This window comes from Diadema antillarum, unplaced genomic scaffold (genome assembly GCF_040938485.1).
Source record: "Diadema antillarum isolate AM-2024a unplaced genomic scaffold, OU_Dant_1.0 seq00000462_RagTag, whole genome shotgun sequence".
NCBI classification, from domain to species: Eukaryota; Metazoa; Echinodermata; class Echinoidea; order Diadematoida; family Diadematidae; genus Diadema; species Diadema antillarum.
Genome location: NW_027271433.1, coordinates 599,920 through 618,057, shown reverse-complemented (window position 1 = coordinate 618,057; position 18,138 = coordinate 599,920). Strand labels below are relative to the sequence as shown.

The 18,138-nt window shown below is 37.6% G+C and overlaps 1 protein-coding gene across 1 annotated transcript in view; it reads right to left on the bottom strand.

The window, feature by feature from the left end:
- LOC139733145 (von Willebrand factor A domain-containing protein 5B1-like) overlaps positions 1–5,522 on the bottom strand; it is a 100,135-nt gene extending 94,613 nt beyond the window's left edge. The window contains exon 1 of the mRNA XM_071643987.1: positions 5,427–5,522. The gene's annotated coding sequence lies outside the window, so the exon portion shown is untranslated. The remainder of the gene's footprint in view (positions 1–5,426) is intronic.
- Positions 5,523–18,138: the final 12,616 nt, after the last annotated feature.

Sequence of the window (18,138 nt, the reverse complement as noted above, 5' to 3'; positions counted from 1 at the left end):
TTAACTAAGTTAAAGATCTATTTCATCTATTTTGAGTCTTTGGGTAAAATCAGAAAATGCGAATTGTTGTTGGTTTTGTGATGCACGGTCGCATAACATACTGAAACAATGACAGACACAGAAGAATATTACAGCAAGGAAAAAGTGCTTTGAAATATTAAATAAATTGCAAGGTATGGATGATTCACGGATGACCAGAGAAGGAAATTTGGAAACATGAACTATTAAACACCTGAAGAAAAAAAAAAGGAAGAAACACATTTATGAATTCAAAAGATGGACATCAAGGGCATAAAAAGTAATGCCTTCGTGGCGGAGGCATAAAAACTAGAGTTTGAGGTGGAAGATGCAAAAACATGATAAAATTGAGAAAACATGATAAAATGAGAAAGACAAAATGAATAGACAGTAATGAGAAGATAGGAGAGGTCTTCCATGCAGCATGATAGAAGTTATGCTGCACAGCTAAATACTAAAAATACAACCCATGTCATAGGGTTGCTATAGCAACAGCCAAACAATACACACCCATCTCGGTGTGACATCACAAGTTAGACCAATCAGAGGGTGATATCGTGATGCCTAATTGGGGCTCCTCGGGATAGGGCTATACCGGTACTTCAAATGATGCGATCTCAACTGCAGCTATTTCAATGACAATACTAGGAGAATTAGCGGATAATTGATTGGGACATACCATGCTTGATTGCCAGCTAGTTGACCACCAATGTCAGCCAAGCTTTATATATCCGCTGTCTTAATCATCTAGCCAGGGTAGCTGATGGACTAGAAGTACTATGATGTTTTTATTTGGCAGGCTAAAAATGTGCTGGAAGCCAAATGATGACAGACTGTGAAGACAAAAGACAAAATTAAAGGGATGTTCAACCATATCTGCAGGCTAAAAAAACAAGACACTGCTGACAAGAAGCTGGTGTGAGAGATCAGAAGACATTTTTAGAGGGTATTTCACAAAGAATTCAAGTCTATCTTACATTTTAACTTAATTTCTTTTTAAGTTAAAATTTGGGTATGCCACTAGTTTCCCTATTCGGTTTAATTTTTTTTTTTCCAGAATCCCCTTCATAGTGTGATAAAAATTTACAGGAAATTCGTTTGTTTGTCTGGTAGATACTTTATTTTCTGCAAATCAATATATACATAGATTGAATAATCGTGAACATGGGAAACATACAAAGTATATTTGAAACAGAGTCGTTTGACTTGCATAAACAACGATAATAGGAAATTAATGATATTACCAGTATGCATGTCTATGCAGCTGGGATTACAATAACAATATTATATTTAAGAAGTGATAATGCAGAGGGCCGCCATTGTAAGCATTGCTTGAAAAGATGGCCGGCCCGAGGAAAAGGTAGGTAGGTAAATTGGTAACAATACAAATTTGTTGCTGGCGTAAAAAAGTCTCTAAAGTTTTCATTTTCTTCTGGATGTTAGAATATCATGTAAGATACACATGCCATATCATAATCTTAAGTTGAGCTTAGAATTTAAGATTGACTTAAAATCTTCTTGAAACACACTCCTGATTATGGTTATGGTTTTTGTCAATAAAGCATTCACTGCAATGCATTGTGACATTAATCCATTGAGGATGATCTGACTTTGCTGTGTCAAGCATTTCTCATAGACACCTGCCAGTGTGTACTTGGGACTAGTCTCCAACGGGTTAAGGACCATGATGCTTGATCTCTCAGAAAATAAAGTTTTGTTTTTCATTTGTCTGTGTTTTGTTTTGTTTTGTTTTTTCTTGACACGAAGAGCATGCTTTATCGGCTATGCAGGCCGCTATATGCAACTGACTAAATAACAGTTGTTGGGGGCCCCTCCCCCTATAGGCCTACATTTCACTTATGAAATAGCCATGGAGTGTAATTAAACATCTAGCAAAGGTCAAAAGACAAATATTGTGAGTTGTCTGAATAAAGGATTCACACCTTAAATCATAACTGCCAATATCTTGTTGAGTTAGAAGACTTGCACTTCAGTTTACACTTTTCTGGCAAAGTAATAGATAGCTTTTGAATACATTCATGGCTGCCAGGTAGATGGAAGAGAGTCTCTTCCACCCACCTGTAGCTGCCTAGCAAATCTCAGCAAGGTGTCAAGATTTTTCAAATTGTGAGAGTTGTTATTTCATTTTCAAGTAGCAGTATGAATGCCCCTTAGGCCTCACGCTCCTAATTCAACTCGCGCATTGCCTACAGGGAAGGCAAGATGAGGTAATGTTATTTTTTACCCAAAAAATCATAAAAAATCAGTCAAGTGGAACGTTGCCACCTTTTTGGTAGTGTTTGACATTGCTTGAGGACAGGAGCTTCTGCAGGCTATGAAGAAGTTGAATGAATCAGGGTTTTTGTATTCTTTATGAATTTTATTGATATATGAGGTAATTTGCTATTTTTATTGTTTTTGAGAGTGACTGGATGACTAGTCTCATATGGAGGCTCTTAACTTTTTTTAGAGCTGGAAAACACCCCAAAATATGTTGTTTGCTTGAAAGCAGAGAAAATTTTCCTTCATCTGCTTCAATTTAAAAAAAAATTCTATGATTTGATTGATTTTTTTTGTGATTTATGGAATATGCTGCATTTAACACAGGTTTCTATGGGAGCCCGGAAAAGTAGCTTGAGGCCTATATCGATTCTTAACCCATTGAGGACAGATTGATTTTGCTACAACATGCATTTCCCGTAAACCCCTCCCCGAGTATGCACAGGACTTGTCCTCAATAGGTTAATTACTTAGAACTCTATGTTCCAACAAGATTTACTTCACTATCTCACAAGATTAGTCACACTTTATTCGCGATCATAAGATATCTGATAGCACTTACAAGTCAGACTTGTTGAAACAGGACAACACTGAAAAGAAAGAAAAGGTTGTTCCTACTTTTACAGGAAAGAATGCCTGTGACAAAAGATAAACATCAGTAGCTGTTTTAGACACCAGCAAGATATCAAACCACAATCAAAGTGTATTCAAAAGCCAGCCTGTAAGCAGGCCGGCTTATGCACACAAAGCCAATAGATCCTATCTTTTCTCAACCCCCCTCACAGCCAGTAAATCAACGCTATCAGGTAAGATTACCAACTCCGTTTGAGGGTTTTCCTCGATCTATGTAGCGCTCGTCTGGTCAAACTTTAAAGACACTCTTGTGAGCGCACAAGTCAGTTTTCCAATTCAGTGTAGTGAAGTTATTAAGGCCACCTTTAAGTTTTTAAAACAAAAAACATTGGCAAAGAATAATCAGAAAGTAAAATAATTATTTGAAGGCCTAAAAAAGTCTTAAAAGAAAAGTAATGTTAAAGCCTGGACATTTCAAAGAAAAGTATACAAGCTGTCTGCACAAGGAGCTATGCTACTGCAGTTTTTTGTTTTTTTATTTGTGTGTGTTTCTGTGGGTGTTGGCCTAGATTGAATAGGTAAAAGTTAACACAGAAATTTGTCAAGAATCCTAAAAAACAGCTGAAGTGTTAAGGAAAAAACGGAAGACGAGATGGAATAGGGGAAACATAGCGTGTCGACATCATGATATCCGGTTGCTTGGACGATCAGATACTCGGGGGGAATGAAAACAACTGACCACATCACTCAACGTGAAAAATTTGCTGGGCACGGCCCTTCTGGCTGAAAAATCTAATCTCAAATTCAGACTGCAACGCACTAAGTTTCTTTCATTTGCAAATTATCAGGGGAAAAAAGTACAGAAACCAGGTTGTCAGATATAATACCCTTGCCTTTTCTTTTCTCTCCTCCCACTGCTACCTGGGAAAACCTCCGGCAAGGTTTGCCCTCCACTTGATGGAGAGGACAGGTTCCTTTCTCCGATGTTCCGGCGGGGTTCGCTCACTCCCGAGGATTGCACCTGAGAAGAAGTAGGGGAGGTTCCCCTGGATTTTGACGTAAATGCAAATAGTTTCCCACTTATTCGCCGGTGGGGGCTTTCCAGAGTGGAGTATATCATCGCTTTCTCCAGTAAAACGCTAACAACTCTGATACCTCATCTCACAAAAAAGGAGGCAGAGGAGGACTCTTTGGAAGAAGTGTGAATGCAAATGAAGACAACAAACCCAAGTAAGTTGGCTACTAAGACGATCATCAAGGTTTAGTGCTAAACTCATCCATTCCTTACAGGAACTAGGGGGATGGGGGTGCCATGTCTATTAAAGGTCTGTGGGAAATTCCATTCTTTGGAGGCAAAGGGTTAATAGTTCCTCTACCGCAACAGGTGGGACAGTCACTTTAGCAAGTGTGATGGAAGGACGCTGATGCTATCTCCATGTGAAAGATCATAATCATTTTATCTCAATCATAACAATCAAACAACACATCATGATAATCTTCATCATGATCATGAACTTGAACATGATTGCTACAATGTATTGCAATCGTAATGCGTAGTCATAATCATTATCACTATTGAACTCATGACCATAATCATAGGCACAAAAGATTCAAGATTCAAGATTCAAATTTATTTTCATTTCCAAACAAATATGGAGGGACCCACTTAAAAGTAAAGCTTGTATGATATAGGCCAAAAAGATAACAGCATGGTCTCCTTTGCCATTGTTACCTCATTCAGTATCACCATTGCTCTAGCAGAGGACTCTAAGCCATTATTGATACCCAGACATTGCCAGACACTAACGTGTACACATGGGTAATAGAAACACAGTGTGAGTAAATTACCTTGTGTGAGGTAAGGTTACCTTGTGTAAGGTAAGGTTACCTTGTGTAAGGTTAAACACACCAGTGGGGATTTGAAGCCAGGAACTGCAGTTTGCAAATCCCGAGTCGTATCCACTAAACCCAGCATGCAAGGGTTCTGACTCTCTATCTCACATGAGATTGACATTTTACGTCCTATCCCAGGGACAGAGTATTTGCCTCTCCTAGAAGGGACGGCATGATAGCACATAACATTGCTCAGTTATTGAAAACTCAATGGGCATCAAACTTGCACTCAAAACCAAAGCAATTCGCTCACAAGGCAGACACGCTATCGACTGAGCCACCTCGCCGCCCTGTTTATTCATTTGTTCCTTTTTAAAGGAGGAAATATAACTGAAACCAAATTTGCAGAAAGTCTTCATCGTAAAACATGATATGGTTACTTTTTTTTTCTTTACACTGCTGCCAAAAGAAGAAAATACATGAGTGAAACAGGCAAACAAAAAGAAAAAATCTATGAAAACAAAATATACTTGCAACTTCAAAATAGTAAATGTTCATTGTGGCTATCTTCATCGCTAAAAATGAACAGAATTTGTCGATTCCTACACATACCTTCACTCAAACTGGACAACAGACAACCACAAAAGTCAATGCAAATAGAAAAATAAAGATAAAAAAGATGAGTTCTTGAAGCAAGAAAATACAAAAATGAAATAGCTAACCTTTGTCTCTTTCAAGATGACACAAGAACGTCAATGCAGTGGGAAAATGAGAGGAGAAACCGTTGGCAACGGAAGAGAGAGCTTCTTTGAGTGATGTCTCCACATCCGTCCGTAATTGTACGATGTATCATGGTCAGAATTTGCATCAAAGGGACTTCCAGATTTGCCGCAAGAAATAAACTCTGCTGATCAAGGCATACATCCTGTGGTGAGATGAAGCAAATATGAAGATAAACAATATCGGGGAAAACAGGTAGAAAATAAAGAGACACCAGTGCCCACAAGATACAATCAGCTTTTTCCACATCAAGATCCAATGGCAGCTGACACTCATAGCGTGTTTTTAACATTCACCCACGCTCTTGTTAAAGTATATCAGGATTTCCCGGAATTTGGAGAAACTACAAAGTTGCAAATTTCAACACCTGTGAGTAGAAAGTCTGTCTATATCAAATATATACAATCAAAAACAACAACAAAGAAGGAAAGAAAAGCATTGGTCTTCAATAATATCCAGAGGCAAGGGATGATTCTGTTGCCTTATTCAGCCTCAAATGTCATTTGTAGGGAAAGAGAAACAGCAGGCAGGAAAAAACAACAAGCTTTGTCCAACGCTCAATGATCATTGAAGCCAAAAGATTCACGGCAGAGTTATTCAGTCAGGAAGTTTCAAGAACAATGATACAATTCAGATATTGTTGACTTTCACATCCTCATCTGCGAACTCTTTCAGATTGTTAATATATCAACATTTTTGTTGTCATTTCTGTGAATTGTGATTGTAATCTTGAGGTTAGTTTTGGAGGTACACCCTTCCTGGTCTTTCAGTCAAACTCCCATGTGCTAGCTAGCGCAGAGGAGGCAGATGGCCTTACATTTTGTGCTTTCTGTGGGTGGAAGTAAATGTAGGACCGAGCTAAGCTCCACCTCTTCAAATGTTTTAAAGGTCAAAGTCTTTGAGATGGGAAGTATGCCGCACAAATTGAGGAAATCAAGATTTGAAAACACCTCAGGCCCTTGACTTGTAAATCACAATTCTAAACTCATGGGTACAATAATTTTCTTTCAGACATTACAAATATATCAATTACAATCATTACTTTTCAAATAGAGATAACAGTCATGATCATAGGGAAAACTTTTCTGTCATCTGAAAGAGAGGGATGTTTCTGGCTTATGATGATAAAATCATTAACCCACTGAAGACTATAGTCCTGAGTATACTTAGGCAAGTGTTTATGGGAAACCTTAACGGGTTAAAAACTGATGACTGATAAAATCATTTCATTTGTGGTCTTGTGATATTCATGACAAAACTAACAAAACAACAAGGATTGGATGTCTTCAACAAAGTGACACTCCATTTTGAAAATGTTTTTAACTGAACAAAAAAAAAATAATGAGTGTTAATGGCCAATCAAACTAAATGATGGAAAATTAAACACATATAGGGATATTATTCTATTCGGCATGTTTGATGTGTGAAACAAACGGAGGATTTGAACTCTGTTGCAACCAATGAAAAGTGATTATGTTATTATTAACTCTGAACCTGGTACATTCATCAATACAGAAAATGTTTTTTTGTATATTCATGCACAGTTTCAGATACCTGACTGTAAGCAAAGAAGTCTTTACCTACTCACACAAGCACACACACAAGAAGAAAAAAAAAATGCAAAACATGACTTCTAACCAATATATTGTTTTCACACTCTTAATTCAAATAGATTAAAAGCAACTGACTGAGAATGCCCAATGCCAAAGTCAGCCAAAATGACACCTATGCTTATATTTGAACTTACTATAAAATAAATATATGTTACTCTAAGTGGATTTAAGCACTATGTGTGCTTGAACTGGAACTTGAACTTGAACATGAATGTTCAGCAACTTTAACTTTAGACAACTAGAAAAGCACTCTGAGAGCGCAGACCTCCGCCAAGCATGCAGCTCATTTCCATCACTGATCTTGTTCTTCCAGAGATCAGTGATTTCCACCTTTACTTAGCATTGTGTGCTGAAAGTCGCCCGATTTCCCCATATAGAAGCCTTTGTTACGTCATAAACCCTCAGCTGCACGGTGCCCCTCACCCTAGCAGAAACTAGAGCATGCACTTTAGTGCGCGCATGCAAACCTCAAATACGCGCAGCCTGAACTCCCAACCTGCCAAAATATCAAAATCCTTCATAAATTCCAAAAAAAATCTTGGATCACCACCAAAATTTTATCGTTTGTTACTTGTGTCATTCTCAACCTTTCCTGCAAGTTTCATCCCAATCCGTTAACTACTTTTTAAGTTATTTTGCACAGGGACGAACAAACAAACAAACAAACAAACAAACAAACAAACCAACGGTAACGAAAACATAACCTCCTCCCTTGGCGGAGGTAATAACGACTGACAGTACCCCGAATTCTGCTGATACTGGGCAACTGCACAGACATCTCAATAGCTGCGCACTGCAGGACAGGAGTAATCTTATGATGATATGAACACACTGGTCCATGTAGGACAACTTAAATGCAAAGTTGCAACAAAATGCAAGTTCAATATTAAAAGCATGGTTGCATTAAACTGGATATTCATTGACATGGATTGTTTTTTACATATCTTCCCTGTAGACAGCTAATTAAGTCATTCCATATCACTGTCAGTCCAGAGAAAGTGATAATATGCCTTGTACGAGTCAAAAATGAAAAGCTAATATTAGCTCAAGTGTAAGTGATGTACTGAGAAGAAGATCTAATCTCATTTTTTTTTTAATGTTGGGATTTGACTTCATATGCTAGGCCAAGCAAGGTACAGTATAGCGTGGAGTGTAATGTAATGAAAGTAATGATTTTTAATTCAGAGTTGGTTCTTTTTTCTGGGGGGTGGGAGGTTGTTTGTCTTTTACACAATCAACACATTTTGGGGTTGTTCTATCTTAGTGATGCATTAGCTTGATCTTGATCTTAAGCTTCATGCCATTATGTTTGCAAATATGAACTCATAGGCAAAATCTGAAAACATAGGTACTCAATGTCTGAATCAGCAAAGCATTTCATTTTCAGTTGGGTTTATTTGTGTTTTTAAAAGATATTTTGTTTCAATTTTTCACAATGACAAATTTTCTTCTTTGACTGTGATTTGCTTTGACATTTTAACTGCCAAATCCCGCTTTTTATTCAATGGCTGCATTATTGTAACTGGAAAATTGGATGCTGTGAGATTGAAGTAGTTTATAAGTAAACAGTTGTGACAAGACCTGTGGGATTCTGACTTTCAATTATAAAGCACAGAACACAAAGCAGACATAAAGTAAACATACAACTATTGATGCTTCTTAACCTTTTCCCTACTGAATTCTGAAATCCCCATAGACACAATACACATGCCACCAAGTTCCAGTAAGGAACGGGAGAACTATTAGATTGATTAATGTTAAAGACAAAGTCCATTGTCAAAAAGGAGCAGAGGAAATGAACTTTTGTTCAATTTGGTTCATTTCATTTCTCCACTTTTTTTAATTCTCACACAAATAAAATCATTATGACAATTCAACAATGTTCACATCAAAATATAAATGAGAGTACTCATGGTGTACCTTAAAAAAATGATGTAATTTCCTGAACGCACAAATGAAGAGTTTGCTTGCAAAAACCGATAAGTCCATATTTGCCAAATGGAGATATTTGTGATTAAAGGTCAAGAAAAATAAAGAGAATAATAAGAAAATTTTTGCTTCTTTTGACCATAACTTCAAAAATGTACCTTTATATGTACAAAAATCATTTAAAAGGCATTATTTTGTACTTTATGACAGAGACCGTACTTCAAAATCTTAAAAAATGGACTTATCGGTTTTTGCGAAGAAACTCTTCAAATATACCATTTTATTGTATCCTACATTAAAGGCGAGTGTCATATGCAGGGTATATGCCAATGTCTCACGAGACAGATGGATGCCAACAACAACAACAACAACAACAACAACAAGAGTAAAGGTAGAGAAAACTGTTATCAATAAGTAGTTTGTTGAATCCTTGTTTTCATGAAATACTAAACACTGTCACAATTATCAATTTTGGAGGAAAATATCCATTTGATGTACTTTTTCTGTCTTTTACAAAAATTCTTGTACGCAGCTGAGTGAAGTTGGGAAATTTGAACACATCACAAGACATTCTGGAAGAAAATTTACCACAATCTGCTTAAATTCCCCGATGCCACGCTACTCACCGCACTTCGGCTCACGTTACTCATTAAACATTCTTTTTACGCAAGAGGAAACTGTGGTGATACACATCAGTTGCCCAGGCGACAAAGGGCTTTCCTCGTAATCTAGAATGTACACCTGCTTCCGTTGACGACAGAACAAACACCGCATCTTGGCGCGTAAGGAACACGGCGAAAAGAGCAAATGATTGCCTTCAGGCATCAGCTAATTGTCAGGGAAAGTTACAGATGCGTGCAGATCGGCATTCAGGAGAGGGGAAATAAGACAATGTTTCTAATACAAACAGGTGATATTAGAATTACTGAGGCAAATATCGTGCACAAAAAGATTATGTTAACATAGCATCAACACAAAAATATTTGCAGGCACAAAAAGAAAGACATACTCCTCACAAAATATCTCTTGTTTAATTTACCCATTTTCAATAGAATTATTAGTGCTATCATTCCAAAATCTTCTCTACTTCCAAATTGATACAGTATATTAACCAATACATCCCTCCTCTTGTATTATGATATGGAGGTTTTGGATTTGTTTGCTTGTTTCTATTTTTCTTTCTTTCTTTCTCCTTGTTTTTGAAAGGGGAGACAGAAAAAAGTTATATCACCCTTCTCTTCTCATTTGCACTGTTCCCTTGTCTAAATCTATTAAGGAAATATATCTGCACTCTTTACTTTCTGTTCCACATCTGAACAAATGTGTGTGTGTGTGTGTGTGTGTGTGCGTGTGTGAGAGAGAGAGACCCTGCATTATCAAAGCCTCAAACCATCACTTTGTACAAGTTTGTAGTTAAAGGTAAATTCTGAAAGGGGAGATTTTTGGGCTTTAAAATAATAGGTAACTTATTGAGATTATATGTTCCTATCCAAGCAAAATAAATGACCGAAACATAATCTTGTAGAAGTGCTACAGTTGAGGGAAGGAGCTCTAAAGTTTAGGGCCCACTCAAGTGCACCAACTCATCACTTACCCACTACTACATGAGAAACTAAGGAGGAATGAAGATTTTGTGGCAATCATTGTGAATGAATAATACATAGTACCCAGATTTCTCTAAGACTTCATGTATATTCATTAACAACATTACATACATTATTACATCAGTAATGCAAAAGCAAAAATTTTCATGCATTTTGCACAACCAGAAACTAGTGCAAAAACAAAAGCACACCAATAGTTTTGCTTGCCGCACATCCACGCAGTTAATGCCTTGATTTCAGAGTAAAACCACACAAAAATTCATCTTACCTGGCCAAGCGTGAAAAATTACTCACACAAAACCATCAACTTATACAGTTTATCAAAATTACAGTCATTTTTTAACAATTCTTGATATTTTTCAAGCATAATTTCACTCACCTCACCAGAGTACAATAAAGAAGACCAACAGAAGACAGCAAAAAAAAAAAAATGGATTAGCCAAAATCCTTGAAAACACTTTTTATATTTCATATTGTGCTGTCAAACTTCAAAATTACACTTAAATGGATATCTCCCATAAAAAATTAAAAGCCAGATCAGCTGAACTGACCAAAAATGCTATTATCTGGTACTTTTTTTCTTCATGCAATAATATTTCATTGATTAATATTTCCATTGAAGTACATTAAGCCTGGTTCTATGTAGAGGTATGTTTTTTATTCATTATAATATTGTTGGTTTTTTTTGCAACTACGACTGTCCAGATATGTACTCATTAAAATACAGTATTTCGTTAATATAGGCAATCTTGTTAATTTTTGTAGATTCCTAACCCATCATATCTATTATGAAAAAAAAAAAACACAAAACATCAGAATACTCAGCTTGCTGAGAACACAATAACAGACAGAGACTCTGTGTCTTTAACCTGTTGAGGACGAGTCCCGAGTATACTCAGGCAGGTGACTATGGGAAATGCGTGTTGTAGCAAAATCAGTCCATCCTCAATGGATTAACTCTGATCTTTGCCTTCAATGAATCATGACAAGGGAGGCTTTAGCCTTGGAGGTCGTGGTATGATCAGAGATCTCGAGGAACGTGCTCTGACAGGCAGTGATCAGCAAGATATGTTGCACGTTTCTGCGCCGACTGCGTAATATGCTCATATCTGATTCTCAAGTTGGGAGCCTGCAGTGAGTCCAAAACTCCTACGCACGGCTTATCTGTAACAAATCCAGGTTCTCTAAGGATTACTCCTCTTCAGAAAGACTTACACCGGCTTCCGATTCATAAACAAATATTGTTTAAGATTCTGTTGATTGTATACAAGTCACTCATTGGTCAAGCCCCCGGTTACATATCTGGATTATTAATGCTTAAACCTCACAAACACACTCATAACCTGCACAGTTTTAAGGGCACTCTTCTCTTACAAATTCCAACACGCAAAACAAAAATAACATTGGGAGACAGAGCATTTGCCTGTGCAGCTCCCGAACTGTGGAATGACCTACCACTAGAAGTCAGGAAATCCCCAACTATAGCGGTTTTTAAATCATGACTCAAAACACATCTTTTCATTTAACTGTCTATTATTATCAATTACATCAGAAGCTTTGCAGTGCAGGAGAATGTATATGTCTATAGGTTCTGTGCTTTGTAGATTTGATTTATTATTATTATTACTATTATCATTATTATTATTATTATCATTATTATTATCATTATCATCATCATCATCATTATCATTACTATCATTATTATTATTATTATTATTATTATTATTATTATTATTATTATTATTACTATCATCATCATTAATGAAACAATCACTATAAACCCATGCACATATAAAATGCTACACGCCTTATGTTGAGTCGATTGCAGTTTTGCATGAAATGGATTACTGTATGCAAGTCAAATCACATCAAAATACAAAATTTAAGAATATAAGAACTTAAAGTGATTTACAGCATACATCCAAGCAGGGATACATATTTGATATATATCTGTTATCAGGATGGATACATGCATATATTTATATCTGATGCACTAAATAAGAAATGTTCATGCTCGATGTCAATCTTATATTGACAGTAATTTGGCAAATCAGGACATCAATAGCTATATCACACTGTAAAATCATTAGATGCAGCAATACATGTGGAAGCACATGGCTGGTGGTTTTCCCAGAAAAAAAAAAAAAAAACCCAAATGAATCAAATCAATGCCAACGCACTGGCAGTAGCATTCAGCACCGATGCACCGTGACGTCCTGAGATATAGAGCCGACTGTCAATGTAATGGATAGAATGGCTGCGTGATGGATGGATGGTATTAGCAATGCCACAGTATCCTGCTAGCTAGGGCCTGAAGAGATTGATATGCTCATAACTCTCCCATCGCACAGTCTCGCTGCCAGCAGATGCACATTTGCAACTAATCAATGTATTGTTTCTCCTTCCCTTGAACTAGCGAGAAAACTATAGATGACTAATCACACGGCATTTGAAAAGCCTGTCAAACTTCAAGCTGTATCTAACTCATAGATGATGAGCAGGAGTTAAAAAAAAATATCAATCTACTGTCTGATTTCGAGACTACCAGTCTAACTCTACCTGCTTGAATTATAAAAAAGAAGACATGTCACACCACACTGGTATCCACGTTGTTTCATTTCTATTCAAGTTATTCATGTTATTCAAGAGCCACATTTTCAATAGCACTTATCTATTCTCCCAAAAATAAAACACCAATGACCGTTTACTCATGGGCATCAGCCCCACCAGACATTACTGACATATTCCAAACTGTAAGCTGTCTCTGTGTTGTATTTCATATATATATCACCCGTTCCCATGACATAATTATCAGAGCACAGCATCATCTCTTCTTGTGATTGCTATGTACCATTTTATTTTTTTATGTCAAAAATCACATGTCACACTTCACCTGATCTTGACTGCTAAAAGAGGCTTTTATCAGGAGTATCAGTGCGATATAACATCCACTGGTATCTGCTCCAGCGTGAAATATAACATCTGTGTCACCGACTATGCTGACACAGCAACCCCTTTTCCACCTGGCAGAGGCATAATGTATATTCATATCTAACCAACAGCAGCACAACATAATGGCACTCTTATAGTCACCACGTCAACTAAAAGGTATCATTAAACGAGCGAAATAATCTCATTATTGCATCACATCATAGACGTCTACCTCCTCGTCAGCACAAAGAAACGAGGCCGCCGCTCGACGGTGGCAGCCCTCAGACCCTTTTCAATTAGCAGACGGCACCGTCAGCGCGATAACAAACATACTTTCCGACAACCACCCGCCTCAGTCATAGCCTACAGAAATACACAGATGTGTACCTACCCATTTCAAAGGCACGGCAGTTCCCCCATCCTCAGGGAGAAAAAAAAATCCCACGCATGTACACACACACTCGGCAACGTTGAAGCTCCAGTCACCTACGATCCTGGTAGCTGGCAAAAACAGGCAAAACAGGGTCTCGTCTCACATGTGTCTGGAGTGTAATAACATTTTCCCATCCGCTCAGCATGGCGTGCAGCGTCTCAACTGAACTCATCTGCTCGTGCGCTCGATGCTTTAGCGTATGGAGAAGGCTGGGGAGGGAAAAAATGCATTGGTAATTCCGCCTTGCTTGCGTTTGAAGTCAACGTAGCTCGCTCATTACTGGCTCATTTTTCTCTCTCTCCCTCTCTCTCTCTCTATCTGTCTATCTGTCTATCTGTCTGTCTGTCTGTCTCTCTTCTCTCTCCCATCTTCTGCCTTTTCTCTCTTTCTATGTCGTTTCCAGTCTCCTCCACCCTGATTGTGACCTTTTTCTCTCCCTTCTTCTGCCTCTTCTCTCTTTCTATGTCGGTTCCAGTCTCCTCCTACCTGATTCTGACCTTTTTTTTTCTCTCTCTCCTCTTTTTTCATATCTTTCTCCTGTCTTCTAGAATTCTCTCTCTCTGTTTTTGTCAGTATCTGCCACCTTCATTCTATCTTTTTTTTCTTTCTCTTTCCCAGTTTTCTCTCTATATTTCTCAGTGTCCCTCACCCTAATTGTCTTCTTTTGGCTTTCTCTCACCATCTCTCTTTTTTGTTTTGATCTCTCTCCCTTTTTTTTTCTTTCTCTATCTACGTCCTTCTCTGTCTAAAATTTATTCCTTTTCTCTCCCCATCTTTCTCTCTCTTCTCTGTTTCCCGCTCTCTCTCTTTGAATGTCTTTTGCAATCTCCTCCACTCTAATTTTTCTTTTTCTTCCTCTTTCTCTCCATCTTTTGTCTATTGTCTTTATATCTCTCTCTCTTCTATCTTCTTTTTTTCCATGTATATCTTCTTTTGTCTGTTCCATTCTAACTCTGTCTGTCTTCTCTTTCTCCCTCCCTCTCTTTCTCTTTAGCCATTTCTTTCTACCTTCCCTCCATCTTTCCATCTCATCTCATTTTTCTCTCTTTCTTTCTGCTTGACTTCTCTCTCTGATCCTGTCTTCATCATCTCTGTATGTACGCAGATTTTTTTATCTTCCTTGCGTCTCAGAATCTTTGATATCCTCCTCTTATCTTTTTATCCCCTGTTTTATCATCATTGTCATCATATGCCAAAGAGAGAAACAAAAACATGATCAAATCAACTGCAAGAAACAAACCGATAAAAATGCACAATGCTGAAAATTATTTAATGTATATGTATCAAATTTTTTCTATTCCCTATAAGCAGGTCTTCTATCCAAGGACTTTATTACAGACTACAGAGGATAAAAAAAGTCAGGAGTGATTCAAACCAATCCAATCAAGTCTCTGTCATATTTTTGACAAGGAAAAAAGTCAAGATTTCTAATATCATTGCATCAAAATTGGAAGACAATCCAGTATCTATATTTACCACAAAGGCATTCAGCGTACCCACTGTTTAATCATCTCCATGCACAGAAAAATATGATTGATTTCAAAGCTTGAGCTTTTTTTAGAACTGGCATACAATTGACTTAAGAAGAAGAAATCAATTTCTACGCTATTATTTCTCTATTAAACCTGACTTACAGCCATACAGTATTGAAACAACTGCTGAATTGCAGTCCATTCAATTTACTATTCATGACACGTTTCTAATTATTTTCTTCTCATCAGAAAGCCATCATTGTATTTAAAGTCTCTACAGAGTTCTACATGAACATAGTATGTAATTCATTTTTGGCTTGAAATATCAAATTTGCAGAAATTTCATGGACAGAATTCATAAAGAGTAGTTTTAATCATACTGTATCTCTGACTTAGATTTAGTCCAATGACTGAAACACAATCTGTGGTGCACATTTATGCAGATGAACATTGCATAATGCATGGGCTAGATTTGGATTAACTTTGCAAATACAGGCCAATGATTGCTGCCAGAGAAACTACAAATGTTACCGTATCTCTAATGCACAATGCAAAAATTGAATGGATTAAATGAATGAGGTGATCTCACGTGCCCACAAGCAACAATTGGAGATCATGCAGGGTCACAATTTTGGGGTTGACTTGTGCATTTCTGGTAAATGTGGAGTTGCTGTGCAGCAAGCATGTGCAGAGTGCATATTCATCATGCTGTAATCTCATCTAATTTTTCCCTTTTTATCATGTCTAAAACATTGTTACTTCATAACAGAAATCGATTTTCAGAGCTTATAATTTATCATTTCTTTTCCCAACATGTACAAATAACAGTTGCTGTGAAAATCTACAAAACTATGTTAGTTTAGAGATAGAGAGAGTGCTCATAACTATTAGGCACGGTCAGACTGGCAAAAGACTGAGAAGTTAAAGATCACAATCTTTAAGATCTTGAAGTTTTGCCAGTGTGACAGCAAACTTCCTGCTCCTCTTATTCTCAATCCCATCTTAGTCATCTCGATTAATCTGTTCCTTATGGGAACCTGGTATACCAGGTTCATGTGGCGTCAACTCATATATGGGACCCTGAATCTGATTGAAAGATTAAAGTTTCTTCTACCAGTATCTGTTACTTTTTCTGCATTAAAAATGAGTGTTTTTGTCCCATTTACCTCTTTCCAATGTAGAAGTGTGCTTATTTTGCTACAAAACTTGTATGAAGATGTACATAGCCATCAAGGCTGAGCTCAGTAGAATTTTTACTTTTGCTGACCCCATTCGGGTGTTCTTAGAGTGTATAACAAAAGAATTTGTCAAAATTAACAAAAGAATGACATCAGTGTGCACGCTCTATTCATGCCTCATAGCCGATTGATATTTTGCATTGTTCAATGGCACGTGCAGTTGACCATGGAAAGGGGATACATGCGATGATTGACTGCTTTCACACAGGGGGATTACCAACCTGTTCCGTCCTTTGGGTGTGTTTATGCTCAATTTGCGAAGGCAGAATCAGCGTTTTGAAATGCTGATTCAAAACGCTGATTCAAAACGCCGTTCATGGGAGCACTGGCGTTTTGAATCAGCGTTTCTATCGAAGTGAGCATGAACGCAACAGCGTTTTGCACTAATCACGTTTCAAAACGCTGATTCTGGCCCGAAAAGGGGAAGCATAAACACGGCCTTTGTCGACAGGCAAAAGGATCTCATTTGGAGGCACTAAAGCTCTCAGAGAATTGCGACAGGAACGGGCTAGACAGAAGCAACTGCATTTTTCTGTTGGACTTTCATTTCCATAATTGTGTTGTCTACATACTGTCAGCACAGGGAAAACTTACGAGGTACCAATTTAACATAAATTCTACTGTTGTTTCACAAGAGACAGAGAGAAAAGAGAAAAAGACATGGGGGTTGCCAAAAAAAAAGAAGCAGTTCAATGAATGCAAACACTCATGAATGGCCTACTTGCAGAGTACCATTTCTCTTGATTGGTCTTTGGTTTTGAGCCAATAGTCATCTCTCGTGCCACTCTCATTTGGAAGAAACCAAACTTAGTGTGATCTGTCACTATTGAAAACACATCAGGTACAAGGAGACATTAAATTTTGGAAGATGGAGAGTGCTATATCGTCATGGGAACAGCTCCAATTTCCTCTCCGCTGTAAGTTGCTCTGTTTTTTAAAGGTTAATGTCCAGCGATTCTGGGTAAATTGCCAGAACCCTTAATTTCACTCCTCTTTCTGTCAGCTTTCTCTGGTCATGTAACCCAACATGTTGGAGTCAAACGAATGCCTGGGAGGGTTTTACGTCGGACATTTGCGGGGGAAGATTGAGTACACCGTTAGTCCAGCTTGTCATTACATGTTCCCCAAGTCTCGCTGTAATGGGGGGGGGGGGAGGTGGGTTAATTTACTTTAAACTCTCAATACTTTACTCTGTTGAAAGGGTAGCATGACTCAAACCCGCAATAATGGCTACTGCCACTAGCATTCATCTCATTCATATAACATAGCCTTTATTCTAGTCCCCCCCCCCAAAAAAAAAAAAGGAAATAAAAAAAGTTGACAAAAAAAAAAATGTTCAGACAATGCAACAAGTGTTCGTGAAAAGGCCGTGTGTTCGTGTGCTTCCGGACGCACACGATCACACAATGCCATGTTGGTTTTTAGCTCACAGGA